Source organism: Notolepis coatsorum, assembly GCF_963971535.1.
Source record: "Notolepis coatsorum genome assembly, chromosome: 1".
Taxonomy (NCBI): Eukaryota; Metazoa; Chordata; class Actinopteri; order Aulopiformes; family Paralepididae; genus Notolepis; species Notolepis coatsorum.
Window position 1 is genome coordinate 97,031,534 of NC_140165.1, and position 11,973 is coordinate 97,043,506.

Genomic DNA, 11,973 nt, shown 5'->3' on the forward strand with positions numbered 1-11,973 from the left:
GTAAGCTGGATTAATGATCTGTTTATGTTGTGGAGTCTAAATAAAAACCTGAAACCTGAAACCAGAGAGAAAAACACATTAATTATACAGAAACAAAAGCAGAATATATACAAAAACAAACTATAACTAACAATGCTCTCTCTGTGGCCATACACACACAAGGAAATTACTACTAAGCACCAAAGGCCAATAAACGAAATGCAATGCTGTCAAAGTTACAGGTTTACCAAAATCACAACAAGCCTAGCCTCATGCCAGAGAGAGAGAAAGACTGAAGTGAGAAGCCATGTTTTAACAGGTGTGGGGTGATCCATGATTGGGGGGTGTGGATTGAGTGTTAGCCATCCACCAATCACTGCTGTGTTGCAATAATGGAAGGATTGGCCTGGCAGGGACCAATGGGGAAGGGAACAATGGCTGGAGGGAGGAAACAAAATGGAGAACACACACACATGGAGACACACACTGGGGAATATATACATTGGGATGTAACACCCCCATACATAAGACAAAAACATGTTTGACACTTAACACCAACTAAACATGTTTTTCAACATCTCAGAGTTAACATGCACTCCAAAACAAAGAGCTATAAAAAAAACTAGCAGCAACATAAAACGAGTCCACAGCAACATAGACCGAGTAGACAGCAAAAATAGATCAAGTCGACAGCAATATACAGTAGAACGAGTCGACAGCAACAGACAACGAGTCGACAGCAAAATAGAACAAGTCGACAGCACGAGAGATTTAACTCCGAGATAGAGCATCCGCCAACACATTCTCAGACCCCTTCTTATGCTTTATGCTGAGGTTATAATTTTGCACTATGAGCGCCCAACGCATGAGGCGCTGATTGTGGTTGTACATCCACGACAGAAAAACCAATGGGTTGTGGTCGGTGTATACTACCACTGGTAATACGCTCGAACCGACATACACCTCAAAATGTTGCAACGCATACAACATAGCCAAAGTCTCCTTTTCAATAGTGGAATAGTTTAGTTGATGTTTGTTAAATTTCCGGGAGAAATAACAAACCGGGTGACTGACACCATCGTGATCTTCCTGTAATAACACCCCTCCAGCTCCCACCCCGCTGGCATCCACCTCCAGCTGGAATGGCAGGGAGAAATCTGGAGCAGAGAGAACAGGGGAACTGCATAAGAGAGCTTTAACACTATCAAATGCATTTTGACAATCAGCTGTCCAAATGAATGGTTTGGACGGGCTACACAGGCTAGTGAGAGAAGTGACGACAGAAGAAAAGTTCCGGCAAAAACCACGGTAATACCCAGCCATCCCAAGGAATCTACGCAATTCCCGCCTAGTAGTAGGCACTGGAAAAGTTGTGATTGCAGATATTTTTGCATCCACCGGACGCACTTGGCCTTGTCCTACCTGCTTACCAAGATAGGTAACCGTAGCCTTGCCGAACTCACACTTGGCAAGGTTAAGGGTCAGGGAGGCTCCAGCTAAGCGGTCAAAGACAGTTTGCAAGGTTGTCATGTGGTCACGCCAGTTGGTCGAATAGACAACCAGGTCATCGAGATAGGCATTACAATTTGGAACACCAGCCAGGACTAGGGTCACCAGTCGCTGGAAAGTGGCCGGGGCATTACGCATTCCAAAAGGCATTACCGTATATTGCAAAAAATTGTCAGGAGTAACAAACGCAGAGATTTCCGAGGCACGGGGGGTCAAAGGGACCTGCCAGTAACCCTTTAACAAATCTAGTTTGCTAACATAGGTGGCAGATCCAAGGTTGTCAATACAATCTTCCATGCGGGGCAGTGGGAAGGAATCAGGCACGGTGACAGCATTTACCTTTCGGAAATCAGTACAAAATCTAGGAGTTCCATCCGATTTGGGAGCTAACAAGCAAGGTGAACTCCAGGGACTGCAACTTGGCTTGGCTAAACCATGTTTTAACAAATAGTCAACCTCCTGTTGCATCATGGCCCTCTTGGTGATGTTAACACGGTATGCATGTTGCTTGATAGGCACAGCATTGTTAACTTTAATATCATGGGCCAATACAGAAGTACAGGAGGGAACATCACCAAACAGAGCCATGTAGGCCTGAATCAAATTTGTGATGTCCTCTCGCTGCTCCTCAGGTAAGTGTGCTAAGTGAGTGGGCAGGTTCAATAACATCTCAGTGTTGGACAATCTAGCACCCTGATGGGCTGCATTGCGCAACTCCAAGCCATCTACATCCTCACCACTAACGTCAGGAGAGTCCGGAACTATTGGAGTTGAGGCAACAGCAGAGACGGCCAGTCCGGCTGTCTGGTCTGAGGTCTTCACCTGCACACTATCTCTGGAAAAATATGGTTTAAGCATATTGATGTGGCAAACACGAGAGTGACGTTTACGATCAGGGGTGCGAACCACATAGTCCGTATCACTTATCTTCTTGTCTATTGCATACGGTTCACCGACCGCTGGTATAGGACAGAGGGGAGCAGGTGGAATTACCTGGTTTGGCTTTCCGGTGATCTGACAAGTACTACAGGTACGACAGTACTGTGCTACATCGGACTTAAAACCGGGCCAAAAGAAATGTTGAAGTATTCTGTTGTATGTTTTAGTGACTCCCAAGTGTCCAGACCAAGGGTGGTCATGGGCCAAGAACAGTACATGCTGACGATAAACTGCAGGGACAACAATATGATAAACAGTGCTCCAGTCTGGTACCTGATCTAGTAGCCCTATCTCCGATTGTGCATGCTCTGCCAGTCTAGTACCATGGGACCTCCATGTACGCATCAAAACTCCTTCATCCACAAAATAAGAATGCAACTCTCTCCTCTGTTCTGTTTCAAGAGAAGAGAAACATTTTGCAAGAGAAGGGTCAGCCTTCTGGGCAGTAATTAGCATTTCACGAGTAACGGGTAACTTCAAAGCGTCGGAACTAGTTACAGTTGTCTGTGGGGGTACCTTACTATGAGTCGGTGGTTTGTCAGCGGTATCAGAAGTTGGAGCCAGCAACACCTCCCTGACAAAGGCTGAAGCAAAAACAGAGTCAGACAAATTAATTTCCTCACCTCTCTTTTTCAATTGCGCCCGAGTGACAACACTTGCAGAAAAAACTTCAGGGAAGTTCTGTGACAAGTCATCAGGCAGAGAATCTGTGTCTGGGTGATCCAACACTTCCAGCACAGCGTTCACCTGTCCTCCAGCTAAATAATTTCCCATGATAAAGGAAATGCCTTTAACTGGCAAGGAAGGTCTCACCCCTATTTTAAAGAAACCAGTGACCAAATCAGATTGTACATGAATACAGTGTAACGGGGCTGGCACGAAACCCATCTCAATACCTTGAACTAGGACACTAGAACCACAGGAAGATTTCTCAGACAGAGGTAGTACATCAGAGAGGATAAAGGATTGTGAGGCTCCAGTATCTCGTAAGATCTGAACTGTACACTGATCTTTTGGATCCCCTGTCAAGGAAACTAAACCCTTGGAAGTAAATGGCCTGAAACAAGGATCGAGAACATCCTGATCATTGTGCATCTGTTGATCGGAATCAGGTGCCATTTTAATCAGACCAACCCCTTTGGGTTGTCTAAAGTTCTGAGAGGACGGTTGCTGCTTACGTTTCAATGTTAAACAGTCAGAAATAACATGACCAGATTTATGACAGTAGTAACATGTCCGCTCCTCTTTTGAGCGTGAAGGTGACATTTTTGGTCGGGGGTGTGTGAATTCTGAATGGTTGGGGACAGAAGGTCTCTGAGAGAAATCATGGGGGAGAAACGAGTCACGCCTATCTACAAACACAGTTTTATGGGTTAGCGCAAACTCATCAGCTAATACAGCAGCTTGCTGCAGAGTGGACACTTTCTGCTCACTCAGGTAAATTACAATACGCTCTGGCAAACGATTCTTAAACTCTTCTAATAGAATGAGTTCTCTGAGAGAGTTAAGATCTGAGGCCTTGCTTGCTGCACACCATTTATCAAAGAGAGTTCCCTTCTCTCTAGCAAACTCTACAAAGGTCTGGTTGACAGCTCTCTTGTGACTGCGAAACCTCTGCCTATAAGCTTCGGGCACAAGCTCATATGCACGAAGGATGGCAGCCTTCACAGTATCATACAACAGACTATCTTCTAGGGAAAGTGTTGAACAAACCTCTTGGGCTTTACCAGTCAATTTGCATTGAAGCAACAAAGGCCAGACCTCTCTTGGCCAGCGCAATGAAGCAGCAATACGCTCAAACACATTAAAATAAGTATCAACTTCTGTCTCTCGGAACGGAGGCACCAAAGCAATGTGTTTACTTATATCAAAAGTGTGTGATGAATAAGCTGTGGAGGAGGACATACCCGGGCCTTGTGGAGGAGTCGGTGTAGCAGAGTTGGATTCACTCCTTAGGACTTCCAGCTCCAACCTCCGCAGTCTGAGCTCTTTTTCCACTTCATGCTCAAGCTCCAACCTACGAATGTTAACAGCCCTTTCATTTTCTGCCTCAAGCTCCATTTTACGAAGCCGATACTCCGCCTCACGTGCTTGTGCCTTCTCCTGAGCCTCCATCTGGAGACGGGCTATTCTAACCTTGACCTGGGCCCCTTCTCGAGACCCAGTTGACACAGGAGAGGTCAAGTGAAAATGTGGCAATGTGACGTTCACACCTGCCTTTTCAGCACCATGGGCTTGCTCCTCAGAAGGCTGTGCTTCCGTAGGTTCACCAGGAGGACTTGCATGTTCATCAGAGACCGCAGGTAAAACAAGCGTCCCCTGCTCCAACAGCTTATCTACCACAAGACACCTGATCTCCTGCTTAAGATGCTTTTGTTGAACCGAGAGTTTAAAATGTGTGGCAATCTCCACTAAGTCTGCCTTGCGGCAGCTATCTAGCGCTTCCCAAGTAGGATTGCTCAAGAATTTCCCCAGATCAAAAGTACTAACTGCCATTATTTTTTCTTACACAAATGCCCTTTTTACACAAATTAATTAACTATACAAGTGTAAACAAACACAGTTCACCAAATCCATCAACCAACAATTGAACACGGGTTACAAAATCCAGGCAGAGCCCCCATTTATGTTACGACCCCTGTGAGTCTAAGGGTAAAGGGCTGTAACATAACAGTTGGTTGACAGAAAAGATGGACCAGGTTTGTAAACAACAATGATATTTATTGAATAGAGGCAAAGGAAGCACATGTAGCTCAGGGGTGAGCCCAGGCCAAAACAACAAACAAACACCACTATACTCCAAATAAACACAATCTAATCTATGGTAAAAGAGATTACATTACCTAAACTACTCTTACCTAACCAAAACAGGAGAAAACAATGTCCAAAGGAAATGGCAGCTCACCCCATCTGTGCTTCCTGAGAAAGAGAGAAAAACACATTAATTATACAGAAACAAAAGCAGAATATATACAAAAACAAACTATAACTAACAATGCTCTCTCTGTGGCCATACACACACAAGGAAATTACTACTAAGCACCAAAGGCCAATACACGAAATGCAATGCTGTCAAAGTTACAGGTTTACCAAAATCACAACAAGCCTAGCCTCATGCCAGAGAGAGAGAAAGACTGAAGTGAGAAGCCATGTTTTAACAGGTGTGGGGTGATCCATGATTGGGGGGTGTGGATTGAGTGTTAGCCATCCACCAATCACTGCTGTGTTGCAATAATGGAAGGATTGGCCTGGCAGGGACCAATGGGGAAGGGAACAATGGCTGGAGGGAGGAAACAAATGGAGAACACACACACATGGAGACACACACTGGGGAATATATACATTGGGATGTAACAACTAGTCAGCCTTATATCCCCCCCCCTGAAGACTAGTCAGCCTTATATCCCCCCCCTGAAGACTAGTCAGCCTTATATCCCCCCCCCTGAAGACTAGTAAGCCGTATATCCCCCCCCCCTGAAGACTAGTCAGCCTTATATCCCCCCCCCTGAAGACTAGTCAGCCTTATATCCCCCCCCCTGAAGACTAGTCAGCCTTATACCCCCCCCCTGAAGACTAGTAAGCCTTATATCCCCCCCCTGAAGACTAGTAAGCCTTATACCCCCCCCCCCTGAAGACTAGTCAGCCTTATACCCCCCCCCCCTGAAGACTAGTCAGCCTTATATCCCCCCTGAAGACTAGTCAGCCTTATATCCCCCCCCCTGAAGACTAGTCAGCCTTATATCCCCCCCCCTGAAGACTAGTCAGCCTTATATCCCCCCCCCCTGAAGACTAGTCAGCCTTATATCCCCCCCCCCTGAAGACTAGTCAGCCTTATATCCCCCCCCCCCTGAAGACTAGTCAGCCTTATATCCCCCCCCCTGAAGACTAGTCAGCCTTATATCCCCCCCCTGAAGACTAGTAAGCCTTATATCCCCCCCCCTGAAGACTAGTCAGCCTTATATCCCCCCCCCCTGAAGACTAGTCAGCCTTATATCCCCCCCCCTGAAGACTAGTAAGCCTTATACCCCCCCCCCTGAAGACTAGTCAGCCTTATATCCCCCCCCTGAAGACTAGTCAGCCTTATATCCCCCCCCCTGAAGACTAGTCAGCCTTATATCCCCCCCCCCTGAAGACTAGTAAGCCTTATATCCCCCCCCCTGAAGACTAGTCAGCCTTATATCCCCCCCCCTGAAGACTAGTCAGCCTTATATCCCCCCCCCCCTGAAGACTAGTAAGCATTATATCCCCCCCCCTGAAGACTAGTCAGCCTTATCTCTCCCCCCCTGAAGACTAGTAAGCCGTATATCCCCCCTGAAGACTAGTCAGCCTTATATCCCCCCCCCCTGAAGACTAGTCAGCCTTATATCCCCCCCCCCTGAAGACTAGTAAGCCGTATATCCCCCCCCCCCTGAAGACTAGTCAGCCTTATATCCCCCCCCCTGAAGACTAGTCAGCCTTATATCCCCCCCCCCTGAAGACTAGTCAGCCTTATCTCCCCCCCCCTGAAGACTAGTAAGCCGTATATCCCCCCCCCCCTGAAGACTAGTAAGCCTTATATCCCCCCCCCCTGAAGACTAGTCAGCCTTATATCCCCCCCCCCTGAAGACTAGTAAGCCTTATATCCCCCCCCCCTGAAGACTAGTCAGCCTTATATCCCCCCCCCCCTGAAGACTAGTCAGCCTTATATCCCCCCCCCTGAAGACTAGTAAGCCTTATATCCCCCCCCCCTGAAGACTAGTAAGCCTTATATCCCCCCCCTGAAGACTAGTCAGCCTTATATACCCCCCCCCTGAAGACTAGTCAGCCTTATATCCCCCCCCCTGAAGACTAGTCAGCCTTATATCCCCCCCCCCTGAAGACTAGTCAGCCTTATATCCCCCCCCTGAAGACTAGTCAGCCTTATATCCCCCCCCCCTGAAGACTAGTCAGCCTTATATCCCCCCCCCCCTGAAGACTAGTCAGCCTTATATCCCCCCCCCCCCTGAAGACTAGTCAGCCTTATATCCCCCCCCCCCCTGAAGACTAGTAAGCCTTATATCCCCCCCCTGAAGACTAGTAAGCCATATATCCCCCCCCCTGAAGACTAGTCAGCCTTATATCCCCCCCCTGAAGACTAGTCAGCCTTATATCCCCCCCCCTGAAGACTAGTCAGCCTTATATCCCCCCCCCTGAAGACTAGTAAGCCTTATATCCCCCCCCTGAAGACTAGTCAGCCTTATCTCCCCCCCCTGAAGACTAGTAAGCCGTATATCCCCCCCCCCTGAAGACTAGTCAGCCTTATATCCCCCCCCTGAAGACTAGTCAGCCTTATATCCCCCCCCTGAAGACTAGTCAGCCTTATATCCCCCCCCCTGAAGACTAGTCAGCCTTATATCCCCCCCCCTGAAGACTAGTCAGCCTTATATCCCCCCCCCCTGAAGACTAGTCAGCCTTATATCCCCCCCCCCCTGAAGACTAGTCAGCCTTATATCCCCCCCCTGAAGACTAGTCAGCCTTATATCCCCCCCCCTGAAGACTAGTCAGCCTTATATCCCCCCCCCCTGAAGACTAGTCAGCCTTATATCCCCCCCCCCCCCCCCCCCCCATGAAGCCTACAAGCTTGTGATTATCAACTGGCGGCCAAAGTTCCCATCCGGTCTGCAAAATATTAATGAATTCAGAAAATGTGAAGAGGGAAAAAATTATATAGGATGGCCGACACCACAAGGGGTTAATTGTAATTTTAACCCCTCTGTTTAAGCTTTATGTATCTATAGAACAATAGAAAAAACAGCTAAATTATAGGCAGAGATACATGACTCTCGTTTCGCTGTTTCATAACCATGGACAGTGCTGTTTGTTGTGTGTAGGTCTGGGGTGCATGCCAAGGACACAGCAGGTGAAGCTTAAATGAATTCTCTTATGAATGGGAAGCGGCTTGTTCAGTATCTTTATGCAAGAATGGGGACAAACTGATAGCTCTCATTTATTCCGTTGGCATTGGAGTATCCAGCTTTCAAGGCGGCAATTATTTTGCAACAGGCCTCTGACTGCTCAGGGTCTGACTCTTTGAGAGCTGCACGCCTTGTGTGATGGTGACGCCTATGATTAACATTACTCACAGTTGGCTTGATGAATGATCAGAGACATACAGGTTTAACATTATATTGACAGTTTGATGAATGCATACTTATCAGTCCATTCTTCATTGAAGCTGCGGGTTTCCACGTCTTCTGCTTTGCTTGACAAACAGTTCAAAAGGGTTTTCTTCCTGCAAGTGTTTTCCACCAATCCGGACACTGCATAACCATTGCAAAAAAGTGAAGCCAAAATATATATCGCCCCCTGGTGGCTGACTGCAGTGTAGGTGTTAGGAGTCTGTTCACATTGACATATAGGCTAATAAAAACAACGTTAATTTGATAAGAAAGTGAAAATATTAAACAACGATAAAGGGAAAAGACTATTGGCTAATTAGGCTTAAATAAAATCTGAAGCCTAGTAAGCCTTATATCTCCCCATGGAGCCTAGTAAAGCCTTATATCATTTCAAACCTTTATTTATACATGTCAAAATCTCATTGAGACATTTACAAGAGGGACCTGATCCACCTAACAAACATAACAAATACATAAAACAAGTTCCAGACAAAAACAAGACAAGTAACACAACTAAAGGTCTAAGAGAGGCTAAAACCTATATCAATTCAATTAAGAGCGAGAACAAGAACAGGCCCCCATGGATGCCCTTTCAATACTGCGTATAAGAAGCTTAAAATATCCAATAGGAATTAGGTTCTGGAGCCTCAGTGCCTTTTGCAATTTGTATTATCAATTTTGTATTTGTACTTTATTTAACCAGGTTAGTCTCATTGAAGTTAGAAACCTCTTTTACAAGAGAGACCTGGCCAAGAAGACAGCAATAATCACAATTTCATAAAATTCACAGTATAACATTTAAAGAAAAAAGTTAAAAGTTAGACCTGTTACATAACATAGCATTTACAGACTAGTTCATCTTCCACCATGATTTGTATCCTATAGCTTTAAAACATGGTAGTGAGATAAGCTCCTCCAGATCCATGTTTTCTTAAGCTCATTCCAGGCCTTAGGGGCAGAAAACTGGAAGGCTTTGAGTTCCACGTAGATGGGGCAGAATAGGAAAAGGCTTATATCTCCCGCTGAAACCTAGTAAGCCATATATCTCCCCCCTGGAGCCTAGTAAGCCTTATGTATCCTCCCCCCCCCCCCTTACCCCCTTTGGCTGGCCGGTAGATGTTTGGCTCCCTGTGCAGGGTAGGAATCACAGTGTGTCAGGCCCGGCTACACTGAGCTGCTGTGTCAGTCCGTCTACGTCTGTTTTTAATTACTTGTCAACGGGGAATATCAGATCGTTGCACAGGGCTGATGATGAGTCCGTTTACACCAGATTCTCATCCGCTCGGAGAGGATGAACTTTTGGAATTGAGAGTTACAAACAAACCTTTATCTTTATTATTATTCCTTTTTTTGTACTATTTATACTTATACTTATATTTTATTCATATTATCCTGTCTGTACCTCTTCTCTCCTTCTCCTGCTGCTGCTATGACACCTGGATGACCCCACATGGATTAATAAAGATCCATCTTATCCTATCTTATCTTATCTTATCTTAGATGCATCAGCGTCTGTCAGCAAAGCTCTTGTTTCTGCAAAACGTCTGTTCCATCTCAGTTTTGCGATGGATCAATGTGGCCATTCCCTAACCTTGTACATCCAATAATAGTCATCTCATCTTCCTCTTTTGTCCTCCATCCATCCATCCCCCTCTCTCTCTCTCTCTCTCTCTCTCTCCTCTCTCTCTCTCTTCTCTACAGGTCACTCTGGAGGTGATGCTCTTCTCTCCGTCCCCGCCAGCTGGAGACTACCACTACTCTGGTATGTTTATTCCCTCATGAGGACGTTAGGGAAGCTCAGCCAGAGGAATGTAATCACTGGGAACTATTTTACCATCCTTCCAAGATCCACTGTCAAACATCTTTGCCCAAAGAGGAAGTAAAACTAACCGGCACTACCTACCTATACTAGATAATTATTTCCCTTAACCTCTTAAGCCCGGAGCCTATTCTCTGAAGTAAATTGAATATTGCTCCACTTCTACAAGGCTATTTGCATATTCTTGGTGGGACATCTATGGATCTCAGTGAATGTATTGCCAGTGTCAGAAATATTGTGTCTATTACTAGGCTTGCATAAATTGTGATGAAACAAAGTAGAATATGAATTATGATTTTTCTTTGCATCTTTGACAGTGAATAACATCATGCTAATAATGACCAGCCATGAAGAACTGCCACTGATCTTGTTCAGTACCTGTGTATCAGTATCACGTGTACAAAAACCTAAGGAAATGAATAAAGGGAAGATGATTAAACAGAAGGTTCTGTAGATACAGTACTGAATTCTCCCATCCGGACCAATGCAATTTGAAATATTATTATAGAATATAGAATAGCAGGCTTATAAATTACCTTATTATAGCCAATTCGCACATTTATATATATACATATATTATCTTTCAAATGGCCGGGTTCAATTTGGATTTAGTATCACCAGGCGTGCATAAGAACAGATAATGAAATCTACTGTAATCTACTTTACTTTTGAATTTTTATCAGGGTGCAACCGTTTTGAAACTAATTTCAAATCTAAATGTTGCTGCATGCTAAAAATAGGGAAGAGAAACGTTACATTTTGTGGTTTATTATCCCGAATAATAAGTGTTCTGAAGGGCCAGATTAACACTGAGAATCTACGTTTATTATTTTATATAACTTGTATATTATTTATATATATAAGCTATATACCTTTAAGCCTCCGTTTGAATCATAGCATTATTCGCTTTCCTCATTGGACACCGCCCTTGGCATTGACGGCGCCAACAGTCGCGCCCCCCAGACAAGTTCAAAGACGATTCCGGGCAAGTTGAGACATGCCCTTGGCCAGCGCATTGATTCCGGACAAGAGATTCGGTTGCGCTCTAGAAATCACTCTGAGTATATATTGTAGAAGGCGCAAGCAGCAGCAGTGCGAAGTGAACAAGTGAAAGTGTGAATCTAACGTAGTGTGCAGCAGTAACGAGAAGCGCGTGAACCTTAGCAAGTGTGTGTGGACTTAACGTAATTAGTATCAGAACACGAGGTGAACCTAACAGCAGAACGATTGGACATGTGAGCAGTGGAACCTACCGGCGGTGTATCGTTACGGATAGCTAGTAGCTCCTTAGATACGACCTTGATATTGTAGAACCATTGTTGGTGTATTATAGTGAATTGTGTAAGCGTAGTACCGTGGAGAAGAGCATCGTTAATACCATTGGCGTTTGGATTTAACTACACCTGAAGATCTGCATCGGGCTAGCTTCGAGGATGAAGCTAGCTAGCTAGCATCACTGCCATCGGGCATTGGATTAAGAGCTATTACCCTGCTATCGAGCACTTGGATTACAAAGATTGGATCCGTACGAGACCCCTTTTCTTCAGTGACCAGCAGGAGTATCCGACTATTCTTCAATTCCTCTGGAGC